At 31.1% G+C, this 9,695-nt stretch overlaps 1 protein-coding gene across 1 annotated transcript in view; it reads left to right on the forward strand.

Moving 5' to 3' along the window:
• dnc (phosphodiesterase dunce) overlaps positions 1–9,695 on the forward strand; it is a 104,895-nt gene that overhangs the window by 17,953 nt on the left and 77,247 nt on the right. The gene's annotated exons all lie outside the window — the stretch shown is intronic.

A 9,695-nucleotide genomic window follows, 5' to 3' on the forward strand; every position in this document is an offset into this window, starting at 1 on the left:
CACTAGAAAAACTAAGAGAACATTATTTAAAGAAGAGTAAATTTGCTGAAATATTAGCCCTAAAAGAGCTATTTACGGCCAATAGTTAAAAAGCAAAATTTCTTTAAAATCTACTGAAAGATTAGTAGTTAGTTAATTTATTTTGAGAAATCTATATCTCAGGAACTATGTGACGTACAGATGTCTATTAGCACTACTTGAATTAAAGCTAGTTTAATAGACTATAAAGAATTTTATGAACTTTACCTTCGTAGGAATAGTAGTTTTCATGATATTTGCTGAAATAAATTGATTTATAGTTGTTCGGACAATAAATTTGATTTATGAATAACTTTATTTCAGAAACCATTGGACGCACTGATGTCAGCCAGCGTTCAAATTAAAGATAGTTAAATTTACTACAAAATAGTTAATCATGTTTATCTTTGTAGGATTAGTAGTTTAAATTCACTAACAACTGATCTTTTAGTACGTCCCATACAACATTTTTATGAAATGTTGCTTTTTAAAAAGCTATATCTCTAAAACTTTTTAACGTAAATAACTCTATAAGGGCTCATATTTTAGAAAATTTAATCTTCTTTAAATGACGTTCTCTTAGATTTTCTTGTGCTGTTTCTACTTTTTATGATATAGAGCTCCAAATGAAAAATTAGTTTTTTCTATCGCTTTGAAACAGCCGCCATTTTTTATTCCCCCTACCTTGGCAGGTGGCTATACTTGGCAGACCCATCAATTTTGACTATTAATTATACATAGTTTTCATTAAAGTAATCAAAAATTAGGGTGAGATAACTGTCTTTTTTCTCCTCATGGGCTCTTGTACTAAAAGTTTAGTGATACATAATCTTGGTCAAGTGTACTTACTGGTGGACAACTGCTCATGACTTGTGCCTTATGTTGTATCTTCTACGCAGGACGTCTTTATAAGCTAATAAGACCATTCTTCATGCAGTCAAGACTAGAAAGTGGGAACGAAATGATTTTCAGAATCGTTCTGTTTTAGCACTCCAAATGGTTATATGGAATAAATTATGCGCTAATACCAAGGTTCTTAAAACACTATAAGAGCTTTTTGACAAATTTCTTGAATTCTTCTTCCTTATGGTTTCCTTGGCATCTTTGAATTTCGGAAGCTGCTCCATACCAAGATATTTTTATGAAGACGTTTTTCTTTACTCAGAAGCCTGAGCATGTAGTAAAAGGGGTGAGAATAAACTTCTCATGTTCGAGAGAGGAATCCTAAGAAGAATTTTTGGTCCTGTTATACAAGGCGGCGAATGGAGAAGAAGAAAGAACCTCTGTCAGGTTCGTGAGACTTTGGTGGGCCGGGCACTTCGCGCGATTTGACGATGTCGAGACACAAAAGAGGATGCTAGTTCAAACACTTCGTGGGAAGGGAAGTTTAATGTTTGTTGAATTTATTTAATTTTTAGAAACCTGAAAAGAAAGGTTACTTTGGGTTGCATAGTTCTTTTCCCTAGGCTGTCCAAGTGCTAATATCGACAGTTTCATAAGATGTTAGAATGCACTACTTTTTGTCAAGTTTATACATATTAAGAAACCAATCAAAAACTTTGAACCAATCCTAGTTTTCTTTTAGCTAATCCGCAGTAATGACACGTTACAGGACTTCAACTCTTCACATCCCTTACAAGTTGTCTGCCGTTCCTCTGCCTAAAGATTGTTCATTCCTGTAAGTTCTCTAATCTAATGTTGACTACAGCACTTAATTTCATGCACAATGAACTACAGATCCACAATGCCCAGGGGTCCACAATTAACAAAATATTTATAATAATCAAGGAAAGTCATAAGTGGATGTTGTTATACGATAAAATTAAATTTTATTTTTTCATGATAAATATTATTTTCTAGAAGCGAAACAATGGATCGACCCCTGGCTCCCTCCATCCAAATATTTCCATATATCCATGGATAAGCTGCAAGATCTTGTTTTAATGGTTCTAAAATATTGTTATTATTATATCGTGCCTCTTAGTGTCGCTGGATACATTTTTTCTCTCGTATATTGTTATTTAATGTTTGAATATAGCAATACTTGTTTAGTATGAACTAAGCGCTGTCAAGTGGAGATTCGTTTTCAGATTACGAAACCATTGCTATATTCGTCTCTGAAATAATATGTGCAACAAGATAAGCTTGCCCATTCTCGGCGACCATTGGACCAACTTGTTTTTTGTTTACTTTCAATACACTATTTTATTGTTATTTTTGTTCATTAATACTGCTGTGTATTTTTCAATGTAGTATGGAAAATGATCTTCAATGCTTTATTTATTTCAAATAAAATTAGATTCAAATTTTCAACTAACACTTTACTAAGTTCTATTGAATAAATAAAAATGTCACGATTATATTTTCTTTTACATCACGTTTATTAAAATTATTGCTTCTGTAAGCTTCGAGAACCTGTAATTTATATGACTGTCATTAATATAATTATTGTTAGTTGTTGCTTAAATTGTCATCTTTACGATGAAGAGACTCAGTTACAATACTTAAAATGCGTAATAATTCGCGTAAGAGAAAGCAAGAAATATTTCGTGTAAAGTTAAAAACAATTACAGCGGGTTTAAATCAAAGAATCGAGTTCGTGATGTCTCTGTATTTTCTTATTTATTTATTTTTTGTTTGTTTTATTTTTCACAAAATCATCAGATTTATACAATTTTTCTCTTATCTTGGACATCAAGTTCAACTAAAATTTCCAAAATTCAGTAAAGAAAATCGGGACCAACGAAATTCCTTTTTCAAAATCTCATGATTACAATAGCCTCTCCCTTGTTTTGAAAGTCAAGTATTGAATATTAAGTATTAAGTATCATAATTAGATTAATTATGAAGATTTATATAAAAAATAGTTTGTTTTTTTTTGTTTCGTTTTAGAAATCCTCTTTTTGGGACGAATACCTATTACAAAAAATGAGAAATGATGATAAATGAAGCAGTTAATAACTGAAATAATTAAAAAATTATCAATTAATAATTAAAAAATTTTAGAACTAATAAATTTTAATAGATATCATGAAAATAAAATATTAATAAATATAAATGAAAGAATAAACGGAAAATCAAAACACAATAAGATCATAATTATAATAAGAAATAAGTAATCAGTTTCCCTATAGTCTGAAGTTATTATAATTGAAAGAAAATATGTAAACAGTTTTTATAAAAAAAAATAGGATAGAGATCTGTAAAATAAGTTCTGGGAGCGAAAAAGTATTCGAGCTAAGAGAGGATGATGATTCTTATAATTTCAATCTTACAATACAATAAGTAAATGTGAAGTAAGAGTTGTAAACCAAGATAACAACTTCTTTAGGAACTACCCATTGTAGCACTTTAATGATTATTCAAATTTAGAAAGTTCCGTTGCCAATTTCTTTCCGAACGTATCAGAGTGTTGGGAATAAATAGAGATGAATATTTACTGTTTACTAGTGGGATTGTGGGGGCAAGAAAATGTGAATTAAAGGAGAAGTAACTACATTAGGCTAAATATGCAACCATTAGAGTATTGAAGACTTATAAATAAATATAAACAATTTTATTTATGACATAATAAGCAGTATTAAGGATTTTTTATTGTAAGGATTTGAGTCGGGAGGAATTTGGTTTAGTGGAGCTCTAGAGCTCAATTCCATAAGTCCAAATAGGCCTGATCGTACTAATGTAAATGAACTTGTTGTTGGAGGTTGGAGCGTTTGTTAATGAATTATTGTAAGAGAAATAATCGGAGTCCACGCAGAATGTCTTAAAGTTTCAGTCTTGTATGAGAATTCCTAGTAAATCGCTTGTAAAGATGGAAATTGATCCATTTTATATAATAAAGAAATCTGATCAATGGCAGGTTGATTAAAGGTTTAATGGTCAAGATCTTTTCAAGGGGTTTAAGTCGAATCGGAAAAGCAAAATATTTATGGAGCTATAAATATGCTGAATTTATGGAGGTTTTTGGCTTCCTAATACAGATAAAGCCACCTTGAACTAGTTCGGTGTGCAGGAAAGACCCGAATCCTCGATAATCTTACACTCGATTAATTTGGAAGAATTTCTTCCATGCCCGTTTAGAACAATGAATCGTGCTCAGTGAATAACATATCCGTTTAAACTGTGACTGAAAACATGATCCGAATTGTTTTTCTAGCATAGATAAGACGCGGAGATACTATTATAAAGTGCTATCATCCCTTAACCACGTAGTTTTTTAATATGACACCGAACCGCAGCTCTAATCAGGGCTTCCTTGACCTTCACGATGGTATTTTATCGTCTGCCGCCTAACGTACGAGGGGCGAATGATAATGAAAGGACTGCAGTAGTGCCGGTTGCATAACCCCGTCAACATTGGTTGATATGCGTATCTGATTCCTGCTGATCTCGCACAATGTAACTATCAGCTGACGATAGTTACATAGTATGAAACGCTAGTGTTCTGAATTCTGTCGACCCTAATTCAAAGATTATTTCACCTCCAATTGAATGATAATGTACTTTTATCTATATTATATTTATTGTATCCATCCTTTTGATTTTATTTCATTTTTGTATTTTATCTATATGTAATTTTATATAAAATCTCCACCTTATATAATATCTACACTTTATCATATAGGTGCCTCTTAATATTTTCTTAAATTTCCTAATATTATCTTTACTTCATTTTTCACATTTTATATCTTTTTGTTTTCAAATGAGGGAGCGCGGTGGCAACATAATAAGGCGCGATGCTACTAACTCCAAAGGACCTTCAAATCGGTTCAAATCCGGCTGGGCAAAAAATTGTTTTTTGTTACTCTGTAGCCGTGAGTCAACCCTGTGGGTTCTGGAGCCCTCCTGGAGTCCACCCAGACTCTTAAATTGGGTACCCTTAATTGGGTAAAAATCTGGCAGTCGATTCCGACCAAATCACTTCCATGCACAACCATTGGTCTATAACAGTACTTCCTTACAAAGTACTGCACCCATAGTCCTTCATGGATTGTAGCGGTACATATTTTAATTTTTTTGTTTTCAAATATAGCGTATTTGTTAACCTCCAATTCCCCACTCCTATCCTTTATTGATACTTCGCATCCACCTTTAGCTTATTCTTGTGCTTACTTCATTCAGTAAGGTGGGTGTCCTAATTTTGTTCTTGATTTTCTGTTTTTTCTTCACCTTTATTTTATTCTTATTTTCCATCTTTAAGGGTATACTGTATTTTAATATTTCTTTTTTATCTACCTTTTTATTAATTATTATTTCTGTTTCCATAAATTGTCTAATTTCTTTTTGTAATTCTCGTTCATTCTACCTTTTTGTAATTTTTGTTAACCTCCAATTCCCCACTCCTATACCTTCGCATCCACCTTTAGCTTATTCTTGTGCTTACCTTTATTGTTCACTGTGAAGTTTTCTTTATTTTCTTGACCTTTATTTTATTTTTATTTTCCGTATTTTAGTGTGTAATGTATTTTTTTTCTGTATTTTTTGTTTTCACTAATTGTAACTTTTCATTGTACATCTTACTTTTTTTTATTTACTTAGTTAATTTTTATATAAATTTTCACATATTTTAAATCATATTTCGCCATAACTTTGTTTAATTTTATTTCATGTTATCTATTTTCTTGCTGTGTTACATTATTTTAGTTTTTTGTATCTATTTTAGACTTTTTGATGCCCTAAAAAGTGGGGCCAATCGTTGGCTCAAAATAAATAGTTTAATTACTGTTTGAGTTCTTTTGAGCGCACCCGGACCATCTTCCCTTAATGTATTTATTTATAATTAAAAATAACGACTGTTAGTATATTACGACTATATCAGGTTACTTCTTTTTATGTACTAGCATTTGCCTTACTGCTAACATACTGAAATCCTGTTTGCAGACAACTTACTTGATTCATTTTAACTCAAAGGCCGTTGTATGTGAATGTGTTAATGCGTCATCTTAGTAACCTCGAAACTGCAGCGGTGCTGGTTTGGTTCTGGCCTGGGTGAGTTGACTTTTATATCTTGGTAGTCCCAAGAAATGAAACCGCGATCTCCCCTAACTGATTATAATAGTGTAGCAACCTACAAGATAATCTGCCAAATGGACAGGAGATGTTTGAAAAAAAATATAAGAACATAAGTCACTATATCTAGAATCAAAGGTAATAATAGAGGAGGGCAATAGGAAAAATATGACAAAGGGGTCGAATACACTGGACAGTAATAGACCGTAATGCAATCAAACATGCACTTAAAAAAACTGAAACGTGTTAGAAACAAAAAACAGAGTATATTCGGGATTATTAACATTCTCCCTCTATCCTAAAGTGTCTATGAATAACATACTAGGTGTGTTTGCTAAATCTTAAGTATTGATATATTGAAAATAAATACAGTCGAGTCCCGCCAATCTGGATCCCGATTGTCCGGATATCCTATATTGACGGATTTGAAATACTAATAGGGACTACGCTCTCCAAACTTCAGAGTTTCCAGACTCCGTCCTGAGGTGAATAGTCAGAGGAACTTCAATATGTGAGGAGCTCCAACTCCCGTCTGTGCCGGAATTCATAGGCCGTAGGCACATCAAATTCTTTGATGGGCTGAAAGCCTGTGCCAACCCTCTATTCCGTGAGATCGCCCCTCCACCAAGACCTGGGAGGTGGCAAAGCATGTCCCCTTGGTCGACGTCCTCGCCTTGGGAGGGACTTCTGGCTCTGCAGCTGAAGTCATCACAAACAGGAATAGCCCCTCCCTATTCCTAGTGAGCATCCAAGCAAACATATGCAATCATTGTTGACACCGCCTTCAGCGGACCCGCCGACCATTCTTATAATGCCATCCCGGCAAAACAAGAAAATGAAATAGCCGGTATATGTATATATATATATTTGTAAATGCCTTTCTTTGGTCCAGGAGGTAAGAAAAAAATATTAATTAAAATTGCGTTGCATAAAAATTTGATTTGGCGTGCAGTACGTAAGAAAATAATTTAAAGAGTAAATTACATAGAAGTTGAACTTTTTGGGGGAAAAAAATCCATAATATTTGTGCCAAAGTGTGCTTATAGACAGTTTGCCCAACAGAGATACTTTTTGAGGGAAAATGAAATTTACACTAAGTATTTTCTTTTATTAGCAAGTCTAATAATATTGTTCTCGTTTTCATTACGTATTGTTTCTGTTTTTTACCGTTCATGTTCCGTTTCATTTCTATACCACTTATGTTCCGTTTACATGAAATACCACAAAGTCGAAATAATTAAAAAGGAACTATTTGGAAACAGAGATAAATACTTTATATAAGCTGTAGGAAAGAGAAACGAAAAGCTCTGTGTAAATCGAACTTAATCTAAAAGTCAGAATTAAGTTCGATTTACCTCGCTTGATCCGTACGGGCTATGGTCCTATCTAATAATTTTACCGTGTAAAATGTCTTTTCATGAATAATATAATATATAAAATAATAATAATAAAACAGGTACTTACCCTTGACTCATGATAGCAAATGGCTTATCAGTAATTGGAAACGTTCGCCAGGCAAGGGCGTTTAATCAAGGTTGTTTCATTGCTCAAAGTCAACTGATTATACTTCCCAGAAACTGATTAAATCAGTTTAATTTATTCATTGTGTGTTGTTATTTTTTTTTTGTGTTTTTTTATATAGCAGATCGCTTTTGTGAAGTTATTCTACCAGTAAATTAGATCTGTATTTTGAAAGAAAATCGAGTGTATTCATCTTGTTAATGTTAAAAAGCTATAATACAAAGTTATCTTTCCCAAAGGGGACAGAAACTGTCTTTTCTAATAATTCATTAATTATATTTAAAATTTTATATTCATACATCAAATATTAATTTTACGAATAAATAAATTAAGAATGTATTTTGTAAATATGACAGAATATTTAATTATATTATTTCAATTTCTTGAGACAAGGTAATGATTTATTAAATAAATCAAAAATTTGCATCCATTTTTGTCTCAACACTTTTATTTTTCACCAGTCCAACGTTTCGGCCATTTTAGCCATCCTCAAGGACATCTTCAATATAATTTCTTCCACACATTAATTTAAAGTTTCTTTTGCAGGCTATTCTGCCCAGGTCATTTTCTTTATTATAGGTTAAAAGCCTATTTTTTAAAAATTTAAAATCATTAATATTTAATTTTTCTTATATAAGATTATCCACAATCAATACACTACCATATAACAAACCATTTATATTTATACCTGTTATATGGTAGAGCATTGATTGTGGATAATCGTATATAAGAAAAATTAAATATTAATGATTTTAAATTTTAAAAAAATAGGCTTTTAACCTATAATAAAGAAAATGACCTGGGCAGAATAGCCTGCAAAAGAAACTTTAAATTAATGTGTGGAAGAAATTATATTGAAGATGTCCTTGAGGATGGCTAAAATGGCCGAAACGTTGGACTGGTGAAAAATAAAAGTGTTGAGAATATTTAAGTTTATACAATAAGAAATTACTTTAAGCTTATAAAGAACACTTATAAAGTATTTCAACAAATTTAACGTCTATGTTTGGTTTTAATATATAAATTTAATTAAAAAATATTGTTATGTTAACTAATTCGAGTTACGTGTTGCCATGCAGATTGTGCGATATAGTTAGCATTACGTACGAAGCGTTTTTTTTTTTTCGTTTTTTAGCTTGCTATAAACAAACGACAAAGGATAAAGTATAAGAATTTATAAAAATGGAAAATCTATCTGTTTTCTTGAATAATTTCGCACATTAGGCTTCGAATGTGAAGTGATGTAGTGGAGATAATTTATAAATAATGCTTAGAGTAAACTTAGGTTTATTATCTTTTTATCCACCTATTTTGACTTTTTTTTATCTGTTTCAACTTATTGCTAGAGATTTTATTTATCTCAGTGATGTTTATCATTATCTGCCAAATATTATTACCACAATAAATTCCTTTAATAATATTTTAATCCACCTTAAATTCCTTCCTTATTACAAACATCAACCTATTATTAGAAGTGAAATGATGTTGAATAAAAGTGATTGAAATTGTAAAAAAATCACATTATTCACAGTGATTGGATGATTTAAAAAAATAAATAAATTGGTTTTGACAGTGAAGAAGTTAAAAAATAAAAAAAGTTTTGATTGATTTTTTAACCACTAAATTTGGAGTAAATATTTAAATTCGATCATGATATTATGATGTGAAAAGCGTGTCAATTATCATTACATTTTATTGATTATAATTAATTAGTTATTGAAAAAATATTATTAAATAAATTATTTTATTAAAATAAGAAACAGTTACATCTTAAAATTGTTTATTGTTATCTTGTATAAAAGATTATTTTTATTTATGTATCTTCGAACTGTTTTATTTATTTATTTTACCTTTAGTAATGCAGACTCGTCACATTGAAACAGAAAATGATTACCTACCACAGCCGTATTCGAACTCTGGTCCTTAGAATTTTTTTACTTTATTACGATTCCTATATTTTAGTTTAATTAACTACTATTTCACTTTTATCTCATTTTTACATGCTCAATTGTAACTATTACTTGTTGTCCAAGAAAGATGCAAATTGTAATATCTGTCGTTAAATTAACTATATAAAATGAAAAAGTACAAGGTAAATGCTAGAATCCGTCATCTTCGTTTAATGGACATTAATTGTCAGACAATTA

The sequence above is a fragment of the Halyomorpha halys genome, unplaced genomic scaffold, assembly GCF_000696795.3.
Source record: "Halyomorpha halys isolate HHAL.00 unplaced genomic scaffold, Hhal_1.1 Scaffold1239.1, whole genome shotgun sequence".
In the NCBI taxonomy this organism is placed as follows: domain Eukaryota; kingdom Metazoa; phylum Arthropoda; class Insecta; order Hemiptera; family Pentatomidae; genus Halyomorpha; species Halyomorpha halys.